Source organism: Rhea americana, unplaced genomic scaffold (assembly GCF_003343005.1).
Source record: "Rhea americana isolate MKP2758 unplaced genomic scaffold, rheAme1 scaffold_55, whole genome shotgun sequence".
Lineage (NCBI taxonomy): Eukaryota > Metazoa > Chordata > Aves > Rheiformes > Rheidae > Rhea > Rhea americana.
Genome location: NW_028186701.1, coordinates 4,787,578 through 4,801,518, shown reverse-complemented (window position 1 = coordinate 4,801,518; position 13,941 = coordinate 4,787,578).

The following is a 13,941-nucleotide window of genomic DNA, read 5'->3' as shown; positions in this document are numbered from 1 at the left end:
CAGAGTGGCTGGCTTTGCACTAACAGTTGTGGAGTGGGGTTACAAACCAGCCAGAATAACCCCAGAACAGTAAATTGTACTGAAAATCAGGCTGTATGATGCCTGTAATTGGCATAGCATTGTGTGAAAGCAGAGGGAGAACACTGTAAGTGTGGCTGTTGTTTTTCAAGGATTTTCATCCATTTCCAGTGAACACAGGGATGCACTTTCTCTGTATCTCAGTGAAGGTTTATTATTTTTTCAAGTTAAAGGACTTTAAAATACCAGGTGATTTTTGTTAAAAAATGATGAACAAGTAAGTTTCACATGATAGGCTGGATATCACTTGCAACAGATATACAGTGTAGGCAAGCCTTAGGTCAAAGATAGTGCTTCTGTGGGTAGAGATGTGTTCCAGCTAACCAAGCACTATTGATAAAAGAAGCTGATGTTTTCACATATGGAAATCTCCGGAAATATTAAATGGGGAACCTGAACAAATCCATAGGAACTTCCACAGATTTATGAATATTATTATCTATGAACTTTAATTACACTGACATTTAAAGTGAACAGAAATGGCACTTTAATTGCACTGTCACCACACTTTTATTGCATATATTTAAATATATTAGAAAGTAGTTAGAGTTGTACTGTACTCTATAAGACCAGTTCAGGAGTTTAGATGTTAAAAAAGTGGAAATAAAGATCTCAGAGCTCCATCTCAGCTAGGAAAACTGGTTTGGTAGTTCCATCTCTGTATCACAGAGCAGCTATTTGGCAATTTGGCTGAAGAACAATTCTCACACCAGCCCCTGCAGTATCTGACACCAGCCATTGCTGGAGCTAGTGGACTGAATGAAGTGTGTGGCACCTCACATCTGTTGAGGCAGTTCCTCCCTCTGTCATCACCTCCTTGCTGCCTACAGTAAAAATCAAACATCTTCTGAACTTTTAATTTTGTCAAAAATGTTGCCATATGGAGTTCTTATATTGCATGTTTTCCCTGCAAACTTTCTTCTTCTTTGTGGAAGGTTGTTAGAAAGGAATTAAAAACGGGTTTTGCTTTTCATGAACCCTTAGAAGATATTCTGTTCATGTTATTTCCTACTGCTCTGGCAGGAGAACAAATAAAGGTTGTACTAAAGCTTCAGCAATAGTGTTGCCCAAAGTCTTCTGGGTTAAGGTATTGAAGAGCTTGATTCAGTTCTTCAGTTTTTATTTGTCTCTTGGCAAGACACTCCATCTCAATGACATCTAATATTAATGACTGCAGAACAGATCTCAGTCTCAGAGCTGCAGCTGTAAAGCTGTACTAATCCCTAATTCATAACTGTTATTGTGATTGTGTATACTCGCAGGCTGGACTCCGTAAGAAGACATCCTCGTTCAAAGTATTCAGAAATCAAAACCATTAGTCCTCACAAAGTTTCTGCACCTACAAAGCTATGATGCTGGACATCACAAATAGGTAATTGCACACTCCTTTGAGGAAAACAGCATTTTGTTTCTTGTTCGCTGAATCCATCTGATGCCTTGAATACACAAATCTAAATTCTGCCCTCATTATTGACAATTGCATAAATGTGTCTATACTTCTCATTCAGCAAGCAATGATGCTGACCCTATGTATCATACATCCTCCCAGGGCAAATCTGAAAGAAGTCTGCTCACTGGACTCTTAAAAAATGAATTGCCAATGAGATTTTAAATTGGGAAATACTTATGTGGGACTCTTTAAAAAGGTCCCTCCTGAGATTTTCTACTCCATGATCCACTGCTTACTTGACAAGGATTGTTGTCATGCACTGCTGCTGTATAGCTTCAAGTTCCCTGTTCAGTGGGTCAAGTCCAAGTGTTATAAAATCTAAAACACAGATTCACATCCCAAAGACCTACATTCTTTATTTCTGAAGATGTCTGTGGTTAGCATTCTGGAATATTAAAATTCACACTTTTCAGATGAATCCATATTACAAAATGGTCCATCTTACTTTGTGTAATTGACTTATTGTTATTTAGTATGCCACCATTTGTACTACCTACAAATGCTACTGATCGTGGCTTTGGATTTTATCCTGGATTAAAATGCCAGATACTCTACTAAAGAGATATGAAGGGATACTATAATGATGCTGTAACTCTGTTCTCTTTTCTTGCTGATGACTTGGATGATGGACTAGAGTGTGCATGCTTGTTACATTTGCAGCTGATACAAATCTGGGAAGGATTGCTAACATGCTGGAAGAAAGGACCGGAAGTTCAAAACAGTCTTCCAAAATGGGAAGTATGGTCTGAAAATAAAGATGATCAATTTTGACAAGGAAAAGTACAAGGTAGCTTATTTGGGTAGGAATAACCAGCTACAGAAATATCTGATGGCAAATGCGTGGTTTTCAGCAATTCTGCATGAAAAACTGGAGTTTTCAATAAACTGTGAGTTCAATGTGAGTCATCAATGTCTATATGGTGAAGAAAAAAAAAAGAAGTAAATGTCACACTGGGGAATATAGACACCTCTTTAGCCTGCAACACAAATGAAATATTTTTCCTGCTCTGGACAGCACTGGTATGGCCTCTGCTGCTATTCTGAGTTCAGTTTTGGATGATGCATTTCAAAGACGTGAATCAGCTGGAGAGAGTGCAGAGCAGAACAACAACACTGACATCTCAAAAACATGGGCTTTGCAGACAGACTAAACTGACTGGGTCAGCAAAGTCTAAAGAATGAAAGACTGACAGCAGCCTTCAAATTTGTAAAAGGTATCTCTAAAGAGAAAGAGAATAACCTCTTTGCCACGTCCATAGGACAAGAAGTACAGAGCATAAATTGCAGCCACTGGAGGTTTTTAAAAACAGGTCAGACATGCTTAGGACTGATAAAAGCATAGCTGATCCTTCCTTGAGGTAGGGGTGGTTCAGATGACCTCTCAAGGTCCTTTCTGTCTCTCTCTTGCTTTAGTACAACTGTTGGCACGTAGTTCTGTTGTTGATCTATTTCGCTATATTTCTGTGGTTCTGATTTCAAGTTTCGGAATCACAGACAAGCTTTGCTAACCATCTTTAGAGACTGTCATTTGAATCTGGTTTTATATTTACTGTTGATTTTCAAATCCATCTGCTTTTAGTCCATTTAATGTATGGTACCCTGACATGTATTTGTTGACTCTTTACACTGAACATCAGAGTTGGGTGAAAATTCACTGTTTCTTGGACCCTTGCCTTGAAGCACTGGCAATACAGTATAGATATATACAACTCACTTTTCTATATGTAGCTGCCCTCAGCTCCTACTGGACAAGGTGTTAATATCTGCCTGTGTACCCATGTATCTGCCTGTTACCTGGAGTACTGGTACTGCCTGAACTACTTCTCTGTATCAAATCCTTTTATTCTTTTTCCCTTGGCTTGACTTATTCTGATATATCTTCAGGATGAACTCCCTGGTATGTGGATTTCATGGGACACAGGCCAAGTTCTCTTCTCTTCTCTTCAGCATCTGTGAACATCCTAACTTCTCAAAACAGCATTTGCAGCTGGCTTCTTCATCCCTGCTACCTCATTCTGGAGTTTATGAAATCCTCCGCAGTACATTTTTCCCTAATCCAAGGCAGCTGGGCACAGGAAGGTGGGGAAAGTGGGATATTCTAGCTGAAAAAAACACCTGAACAATTTCAGACCTGAAATGTCTTCTTGGGCTTCCTTTAGCACCTTGTCCCCAAAGGACTAACTAGCTCTGCAAATGTTGGCTCAAGAAACATTCAGGCTGTATTAGTTTGGCAGCGTGCACAAGGTAATGATGCCTACCAGACACGACTGTGTGCCTCTGTTCTCACAGCACAGTTTACCCACACACAAGCTAGATGATCATGTCTTGCGGTTTGCTCCTACCACAGCTATACTGGACCAGACATTGCCATTCACGAGACCAAACAGTGCCATTCCTGAGGTGCAATAACATGAAGTGTGAGATGGGATGGAAGGGTTTTGGGGGTTTTGTCCTTCAGTTTCATTCTTATTTCCTTCCCTGCCAGGCTTGCCAGCTCCTCAGGAGTGAGTTGTTCCAGATGTGCCTGTTAAATTGGCAGTGACTGACACTTATTGCTGGCATCTGGGGATCCACTGTCATTTAGAACTGCTAGGACCTGTTAAAAATTGTACTTTTCACATGCACCTTCCCATCTAGTCCCTCTTTCACTTGGTATTGTCTAATATGATCAAAGCATGTACCCATCACGTACTCCCTCTTTACTCTGTCACCAGAAGGGTCTGATGAATTGCCCTTGCTATTATTCTGAACCTGCAGGACACTCAGACACAACACAGTGCCAACACAACAGTGACAACTGAATTATAGCAGCTTCTCAGCTTCCTTTGCAGCACAGATACAATATTTATAGCACTATTAATGCACAGTGCTGTCAGGATTTTTAAAAGGAGAGTAACTCACCTGTCTCTGTCACACGTGGATGTCGTCTGTGTTTCAGAAGTGTCAGGAGAATCCTTACCAATTTTTCTCTCTTAACAGTCTTCTGCCATGAAGCCCAAGTCAAAAATGGCAGACTGCAGCACAGGAAAACCTGATGGCTCTTTCTTTGGAGGCAGCCAGGATAAAATTTGCAGCTGTGCTGTTTAAAGAAGTGATTTAGCCTTCAGGTTACAGAGATGTGTGAGTAATTTTTTCCCCCTTATTCCCTGATTTTAAGCAGAATTTAGATTTCTAAATATCTGCATGGATCTGGCCTGTAGAGTTACGGAGCATCTAATACCTGACCAAGCCACTACATGTTGCAAAACGAGATGATATTGAGAACTTTATGCCAGGCTGGGTATCAGCTATCTCCTCAGGCCCAGCCTAAGTCATGGAACTGGCATTAACACTGTATTTGCATGCTCTGTTTACATCAGCAGAAGCGTGACTGTCTCTGACCATGATTGATCCAGAGAATATTTCTATTGCCAAGGGATGGAAAAACACACAGATTCAGCAGTCATGAATATGGTACCTTAGATTTAAGCCCCCACCACTTTTGAAAATAAGACTTTGCTAACACATAATTTTTTTTTTTGCTGTTATAACCATATTGGCAAATTCTTTTCAGGGCAGGTGAAGATGTGCCAGCAAAAAGATTTGCTTTTGCTAGCGTTGCTTGTACCGCCCCAGAGAGCAGAATATATTCTACTGGTGAAAGCATCCCATGGGGGACAAAGCAAATGCCTCAGAGCCAGCCCTTTTGGGATCCCTCTGTAGTCAGATGAAATCTGGTTGATAATGGCTGATGGGACCTCCCTAAAGTAAAACTAAAATAGGTCATAGGATTTATAGCTGAAAAGAGCTAGCTATCCAGCAACTAGGAAGAAGCAAACTCACATGGCAACATCTACACTGAAGATACTGACAATTAGGTGAGATGCATCTTTGGGTGTCTTAGGCCCTGGATTCATCCAGCAAATAGTTTTTTTTCTGAGTTACTTCTTGCAGATCACTTAGCTACAATCCTAACTGTTTTTAAACAAATCCATCTGATTCTGCCTGAAGCTGATGGGGGAACGTGGACATGGACTGCTCTGCAGCGGTACAGCAGGGACCATAAACTCCAACTGGTTGTGCTGATAATGACCTGTGCCTACAGCTGAAGGCTCTTGTTCTCACGGAAACTTTGTGAAAAGAATGCCTGGCCCTTTCCTGCTATGACTGCTTTTCCAGCTGAAGTTTTGGTGGCTAGTGATCTGCCTGTGGGCTTATAAGTCACTTAGGTACTTCTGAATTGCTCTCTCAGCAGGTTCCACACATCTCTAGGGAAGAGCCAAGACAAAGCCCCAGAGGAAGGGGGGGCGGTGTACAGCTGGCCTCCCTCACAATTTGTCACAAGAACTTGCTTTTATTTTTCTGCTTGAAAAGCTGGTTATTAAATTTCTCTCATGTCTTTGCACTGACCTGGACAACAACCAATCTCTATTACAGTCACTAAAACAAATCTGGTCTCAGAGAGACTCATGTGCCAGTGGTGATGGATATTTCATGGCACATCCCTTTGCCCATCTCTTTTAAAATGACAAACCTGCATTTAGGAAAAGGAAATTTACTGTGGCTTTTCTGTGCAGATGGTGCTAAGCATGAGTTAGCATTTGTAAGCTTATAAGCACATATGGTTTTGTACATATCAATTAAGGCAGTTGGCTAATCACTCTAATATCATTACTGATTCATCTGTATTCCTTCAAATAGGCATTTATGCTCAGCCTGCTGTTTTTTGTACGTATGGACTGGATTGTGCAATTCTCCTTGTCATCGTTTGTAGTCAATAACATTTCCTTGGCACCAAAGGGATTAAAAGGGTACATTTCAGAACTGTGTGGGCAAGTCGTTTGGCCCAGGCCTTATGTATAAGGCATGCACATAAAATATTTGTGCGTGTGTGGTTTCTTTTTAAAGGCTCTGCTAGTCATGCTGTGGGCTGAGTGACAACAGCACTATGTCTGTGCACATGGGACATACATGCAGACTCATGCATATGTTCATCCTGCTGTTTCTGACCCTGATTTACATGGCCAAGCATCCTGACCTTGCATGCCTCACCTCACAGTCTTTGTTGGGCTCACCACCATACTTTCACCTCAAAAGCCTTGACAAAGCTGATCTGTTTACCCCAACCTTCTCTCCTCCATGCAGAGGAAAATAAATCCCTAAAACAAGAGCTCAGATGCCCACCACTACCTCCCTGACTCTCTTGTGCCTGCCTCCAAGCCTGCTGCTCCTGCTTCCTCAGCACTGCAGTTCTACCACATCATGCCTATCTCACCTCCTGCACAGCTCCTGGCTTGTATGTTGCTTCTGGTATTTTGGTATCCACTGTTGTCTGGATCAAACTTCTTCTGTATCCAGACAGCAGCCCTGAGATCTGTACTGTCCAAAGACCCAGGAGCTCGCAAGCAAGGCATAGCTGGTTACCTCCTGTAATCACAGATTTCATCTGTGCCTTCCCCTAGAGGCAACAGCTCTTCCACCTCCCTGATGTATCCTCTTCAAATATGAATAGATTTACTGAACATCCCTGGGATGGACATATAGCTATCGCCTCTTGCAGTTAGGGAAATTCAGCTCAGAAAATTGAGACTGAAGTTTCCCGATGTTAGGCAAATCATTTACAAATGACAGTTATGTGCTTAAGCTGGTGAGATGGGCAGCAGCAGTTGACAACTCTGACTCTTGGAAACCACCAGCTCCCTGAAGATAGTACGCCAGTGTATCTGAGCGTCTGTTTAGGCTTTGAGAGGTGTTAAGGGTGCAAAAATATATGCAAGCTGTAGCTGTCAAGAGACTTTAGGAATTGATTGCTTATTTTGATGCTGTGGCAGAATGACCTGGATCATCCCCTGGTATAGGAAACCCTCGGGGATCAGGGGGCATGTTGTTCTGCATGGCTGCCCATCAATGAGAAAAGCTCCCTCCTGGTAGCCTCTACCCCACAAAGCAGTTCTCAGGCCTCGTCTCCTTGCCAAACACCATGCACGCAGGTTGAAAAATGACCACTCTTGTAGCAGATCTTAAAATGGAGCTGGGGATTTTTTTTCTAGTTTTACATTCTACAGGCAACAAATCATGTGAGTCTTCACCCTACACACGCACTCTGTTCTATTTCTTTTTCTTTCTCTTTTTTTTTTTTTCATTTCAAAACTCCATGTCCGCTTGCTTTTGTTTCCAGGTAAATGGTGTTATTCTGGTATCAAGGACAAATGTATTTTGAAGAGCACAGGACTTTTTTGCATCTTTATTTCTGTCTTCAAATTGCTTTTAAACTTCGACTGAATCTTAGTTTAGGATTTTTTAAAGAAACTATTTTTTCTTCCAAAAAATATTTCTGGCTTTGATGCTGAGCAGATCTCCCTATCTGGGCACAAACCTTAAGTTCCTGGAAGAAAGAAAACTAGAAAGGTCATGAAATTCATAACTGATTTGTTCTCCCAGCTGTAGTCAAAAAGAAAATTTCTATGCTAGTTCCTCACAGGAGATTATTTATAGACCTGTGCTAGCCACAGTATTAGCGCTGCTACAAAAGGGTTGCAGGGTGGTATTTTTAGCAACATATCCCTACCTAGAACTTGACCATGTGATTTTCTCATAATCCCCTCCGAGCTCCATAACAGAAGCTACTTTTTAACTATACCAAAGTAAGGATGAAATTGATAGGCCAACATGGCGCTCTACTTTCAGATGGTTACTGGAGACCTTTTTTTTTTTAATTGCATTCTCTTAGAAATGCATGATCTTCCAACTTTCCTTATTTCTCCCAGAACTCTATACTTAGTTAACTGTTCAATTAACTAGATCTTTGTCAGCCTAAAAGGGACCTGAATCCTGTTAGTGTTACATGCTCATAGGTCCTACTGACGTTAATCGGAACTGGAGGTGCAAAGTACTTTGGAGATTGGATCCAGTGACTGTGCCAGGTTTCCACTCTCTCATTTACAATCAAAATGAGATCTGCCCAGTGTACAAATTAGACCTTGCTAGAAAATGGGTGATTTCCTATGACATTTTTCAAAGAAAGTGAAGGGAAAGTGGTCAAAATTATTCCCCCCAAAACGCCTGTGTTTTTGTCAAAGACTCAAAATACTTGATGTGCCACCTAATGAGTAATGTAGATCGCATATGTCACTCTCCCACTTGGGGAATCTGTGGTCTGATGACATCTCCTGGGATGGACGATTGGGTTTGCGTGAGGAGCATTGTGGGACCCTACCTGGCAGTGGTATGCCACAAAAGAGGTATTCTAGCTGGGTCTATGTTGGTATGAAAGTGTGGGAACATGAGGAAACCAGGCTGTGTACTACACTGTAGCAGCATTTCTGAATGAAAATATCTTAGCTGTAGTCTGAAGAAATATTATGTTTGTTCGTAAGTTTTTTTGCAACACTAAATTAAAATCTCTGTGGAAATCAGACTCTGGTGAAATATTTAATAGAAATGTAATTCAAACGGTTTTTCATCAGAAAATTGATTTCATTTCAGCCCAGAGCAAATCTCACTATCTTGATTAAATGAGGCAGAGAGAATATTTACCAGTTGCTCACATCTCTCTAGTCTCTCGTTTAGCTGTGTGTTTTTGGAGAGCAGAGACCTCTTGCATAGGGTCATTACAGCTTCAGACTACCAAGGCTACTTAATGACATATGTTTTAACCCTAGCTGAGACTGTTTAGCCTATTTTCTTGAACAGACCTCTAAGTCCTGTGCACTTTATGGAAATGGAGTGCTTTGAACAACAAATTCAAAAATAACAGCCTTGTCAACTCTTCAAGGACACCAGCTCCTAGATTCCTCTCATGTAAGCTCAGCCACCAAAACACCTGGTACTTCTTCTTAGGTAAGTGGCTAGTCCTCCTCACTAGTCAAGGAGATATAGGCACCTCTCAGAGAGCAACTTATTTCATCTGTTTTGGGACAGGATAATTGGAAGTGTCTATCTTTCTTCACCGACTAGAGAGAAAGTCTTGTAAACAGCTAATGTCAGGTGGGATAAATCAGACCCAAACTGGCCTGAATCTTTAGCCTATGTTTTATTCTCTCTGTGCCCCAGCTGACCTCCATGACCCAAAGGGTGATTGTCTTACACTGGGGCACACTGCTTTTCTGTAGATGGATGAAAGAAGTCCAAGAAATGTAAGCATATTGTTAGCAGTGATAACTTAGCTTTCCTCATCCTCTTCAAAGATGTTCCAAATTCAGTGGATGCTGGTGCATTACTAAATTTTTTGGCATTACCTGATATTGAGAGTTTTAATGTTGAATTTGAGCATTCTCTTGACACAGTAACTTCTACAAAATGTGTACTGATAAAGTGTCTGCTTGCTTGAAACTGAGTCTCATTCCTGTTTTACTTTGAGTTAAATTAGTCTGGATGAGAAATCTTGTATCCAAAAGGAGGAGAACAAGATTTGTAATGTCTATTGCAGTTCCATTTTTAAAGATGAGCCGCTGTACATCTCACACAGTTATAAAGAGTATATTTGAGTGTTGGGGGTCTAGTCAGCCTCCAGCGTGCCCCTTTCAATCAGACTTGTTGCAGTCACATATTTCCTTTACCTCCTGCCCATCCCACTCCAGTTCAACGTCTCCATGGGATAGCAGTAGCTGAATGGTAACTGCAGGGCTGGGGAGGTGGGAGCCTGGCTGTCCCCCTTCCCTGGGTGCTGTGATGGCAAGTCTTCACTTCTCCAGGCTTCTCCCTCTGCAGTCTCCTGTTCAGCCTTGCTGTGGGGAGCAGCTCCTTGTGATTCTTCCTTTGCCCCCACCTGGCTTCCCACAGCCTCTGTTCACCTGTATCACCTGCTGCAGCAGTTTTTCAGCCTCTTTCCCCGGAGCGTAGCTGTGGCCCTACACCAGAGTCAAGCTGCTGCCACCCTGTGCTGCTCTCACAGCAACCTACCTGCTGTATCTACAGCTGAAGAAATTGTTTCTCCCCTCAGTTAACCCATTTCTCTTCAGCAGAGGAACAGAGTACATGTTTAACCATTCTAAGTCAATGACTTTTACCACAGTGATAGGTCGACTGATTCCACAGCTTCTTATTTTTGGTGTTAATATGGGTCACCAAAGGTGTCCCAGGCAATAGAAAGCACATCTTGGAAGCTCTGTTTGAAGTATTATCTTCAGAAACTTGACTGTAGGTTGCATGTGTGAGTGGTAGATGGTGGGGTGGCCTCACAGCCATACTTCTGTTGTGTGCTCCTTCCCCAGCACTGATATAGATGGAGGGCAGGTTTCCATGACATATGTCCCTGGTGCCACTCCAGTTAATGAGGAAATGCAGCATCAAACACTTTGTCTCTCTATCATGAAACTTCCATCTGTGATTGCTCCAGTATGGCAACTCTACCCTTCTAGAATCTGTCTTGCTCCAAAGTGGCCATGAATTTTCATGAAGAGCCTTTGGAGATATAACATATAATGACCTGATTTCATGGATAATGTATATTTCATGTTAAGGATGCTCCACCTCAAATTTCCACATAAAACCCCTGAGCTTTGTTCTCATGGTTACCAAGGTGTCCTCTGATTCCCTCAATAAAGTGCATTATCGTGGAGCCTGCTGGAAATACTATTCCTAAACTTTAGAAGACAGGGTCATTACTATGCTATGTTTTCACTAGCTTCCTTATTCTCCTCACAGGAAAAATGATTTCTTCTGAGCTGAAACCAGGCTCAGGGGATCTTTCACAGAGACCGAATTTGATAAAATTCACTGCAGGTATTTTTGCTTACAAAAATCCAAAACAAAGCAGAGCTTGGCAGGTTTGGATTTCTTGGGGGATGCTTTTATGAACTCAGAACTCTTTTGTCTTGGAAAATAAGCTCTTATGAAGAACTGGATCATTGAGGTATATCTTCTTTTAGTAATGAAAGAAACTAAGAAATTAATGAGAATACAAATATAAATGGATTATATTTTAATTATTGTTCTTCTCCTTTAGAAAATAAAAATTGTTTTGGAAAAAAGCTACGCTTATGTATTTTTCTGAATTTGAGTCTTGCAAAGCAGACTTATTGGTGACTCTGACCTGCCAGAAACCATGTTGCTCATATAAGTAATTTTGTCTTAAAAGCTGATTTTTCTTTCATAAACACAATGTCTTCTGACTGGTTGAAATATATATTTTAAATCCTTATCAGAAGAAAGGTCAGTCATACAGTGACGTGATTTTACTTGCAGAGATTCCACTTAGTATAATGTCTGATGAAAGAAATTCAACTTAACCTTTTAAATGACTTTGGGAGCCTGAAGAAATGTCATGACACTGTTTCCCTGAGGCATTGTCATCTTCAGATTCTTTCATATCCCATCTCAGCTGCCTCATCTCTCTGTAACAGCTGCTCATAAGAAATATGCCTGCCTTCCTTCATAGTCTTTGCTGGCATTAAAAAAAAAGAAAAAAAAGAAAGAAAAGAAAGTATTTACTGACGTTTAAGTAGTTTTTGCTCATGTTTTGCTCAACTTTGCTTATAACTTACCACTTCTCTGTATCCCCTGCTGAGTGTGACGGCCACATACTTTTGGTACAGAGTGCATAAGTCCAAGGAGAACAGGTGCAGAAAGAAAAGAAATAGACTTTCAAGAAAACCTTGTGCTTCTTCTCCAGGTAATTATACTTCTGATTGCTTGTGGGTTTTGCTGTTTGACATTTTAATAGGTCTATGTTCACATTTTAGTCACTATAACAGGTTCACAACAGCATGTGCCAATAGAGCAAACGTTGCCTGAAAGGCAGGAGCACCTCTCATAGGCTTTACTAGAAATGGATGCTGTTGCAGCCACTAATCAGACCAGCATGCTTCTTTCTTTTCTTTCTTTTTTTTTTCTGTTTCCTAAGAGGGTTTCTTCATAGGTATAGTCCTCATAGGAACTGCACTGCTGTCCACTGAAAGCCTGTAATTTTGTATGAAAATGCTTTGTGGAAAATGTCAGCAGTGCCATTAAGAGCTAAATAAATGTATAATATAGTCCAAATTCTCCTGATAAAATCCACTGACTTATGCTAGTTGTGAGTCCAGACTCTTCAGCAGTGTAGCATAAGGGTTATGGAAAGTCACAGTGTCTGTAAGTAACAAAAAACAGATAACTGTCATGTTCCCCACCGTGCTTCAGCAGAATCACAGAATCAGTAAGGTTGGAAGGGACCTCTGGAGATCTTCTTGTTCAGCCCCCCAGCTCAAGCAGGGTCACCTAGGACATGTTAGACAGGGTTACATCCAGGCAGGCCTTGAAGATCTCCAGAGAAGGAGACTCCACAAGCTCTCTGGGCAACCTGTGCCAGTGCTCCATCACTCTCACAGGGAAGAAATTCCCCCTCACGGTCAGGCAGAACTTCCTGTGCTTCAATTTCTGCCCATTGCCTCTTGTCCTGTCACACGAGACAACTGAGAAGAGTTTGGCCCCATCCCCTGGACACCCTCCCTTCAGGTACTTGTACACACTGATAAGATCCCCCCTCAGGCTTCTCTTCCCCAGGCTGAAGAGGCCCAGCTCTCACAGCTGTTCCTCACAGAGCAGGTGCTCCAGCCCTCTGATCATCCTCATAGCCCTATGCTGGCCTCTCTCCAGTAACTCCATGTCTCTCTTGTAGTGGGGAGCCCACAATTGGACACAGTACTCGAGATGAGGCCTCCCCAGGGCTGAGTAGAGGGGCAGGATCACCTCCCTCCACCTGCTGGCAACACCCTTCCTAATGCACCCCAGGAGACCATTGGCCTTTTTGGCCACAAGGGCACATTGCTGGCTCATGGTCAACTTGTCATCCACCAGCACTCCAAGGTCTTTCTCCGCAGAGCTGCTCTCCAGAATCTCAGCCCCAGCCTGTACTGGTGCATGGGGTTATTCCTCCCTAGTTGCAGGACCCTACACTTGCCCTTGTTGAACCTCAGGAGGTTCCTCTCTGCCCAGCTCTCCAGCCTGGCCAGGTCTCTGAATGGCAGCACAGCCCTGAGGTGTGTCAGTCACTCCTCCCAGCTTGGTATTATCGGAAAACTTGCTGAGGAGGCACTCTGTCCCCCTCATCTCGGTCATTGATGAAAAAGTTGAACAGGATGGAACCCAGTCCTGAGCCCTGGGGGACACCACTAGCCACAGGCCTCCAACTGGATTCCATGCCACTGATGATGACCCTCTGAGCTCTGCCTTTCAGCCAGTTCTCAATCCACCTCCCTGTCCGCTCATCTAACCCACACTTTCTGAGCTTATCTAGGAGGATGTTATGGGAGACAGTGTCAAAAACCTTGCTGAAGTCAAGGTACACAACATCCACTGCTCTCCCCTCATCCACCAAGCCAGTCATTCCATCATAGAAGGCTATCAGATTGGTCAAGTAGGATTTTCCCTTGGTGAATCCATGCTGGCTACTCCTGATCACCTTCTTTTCCTCCATATGCCTGGAGATGACATCCAGGATGAGCTGTTCCATCACC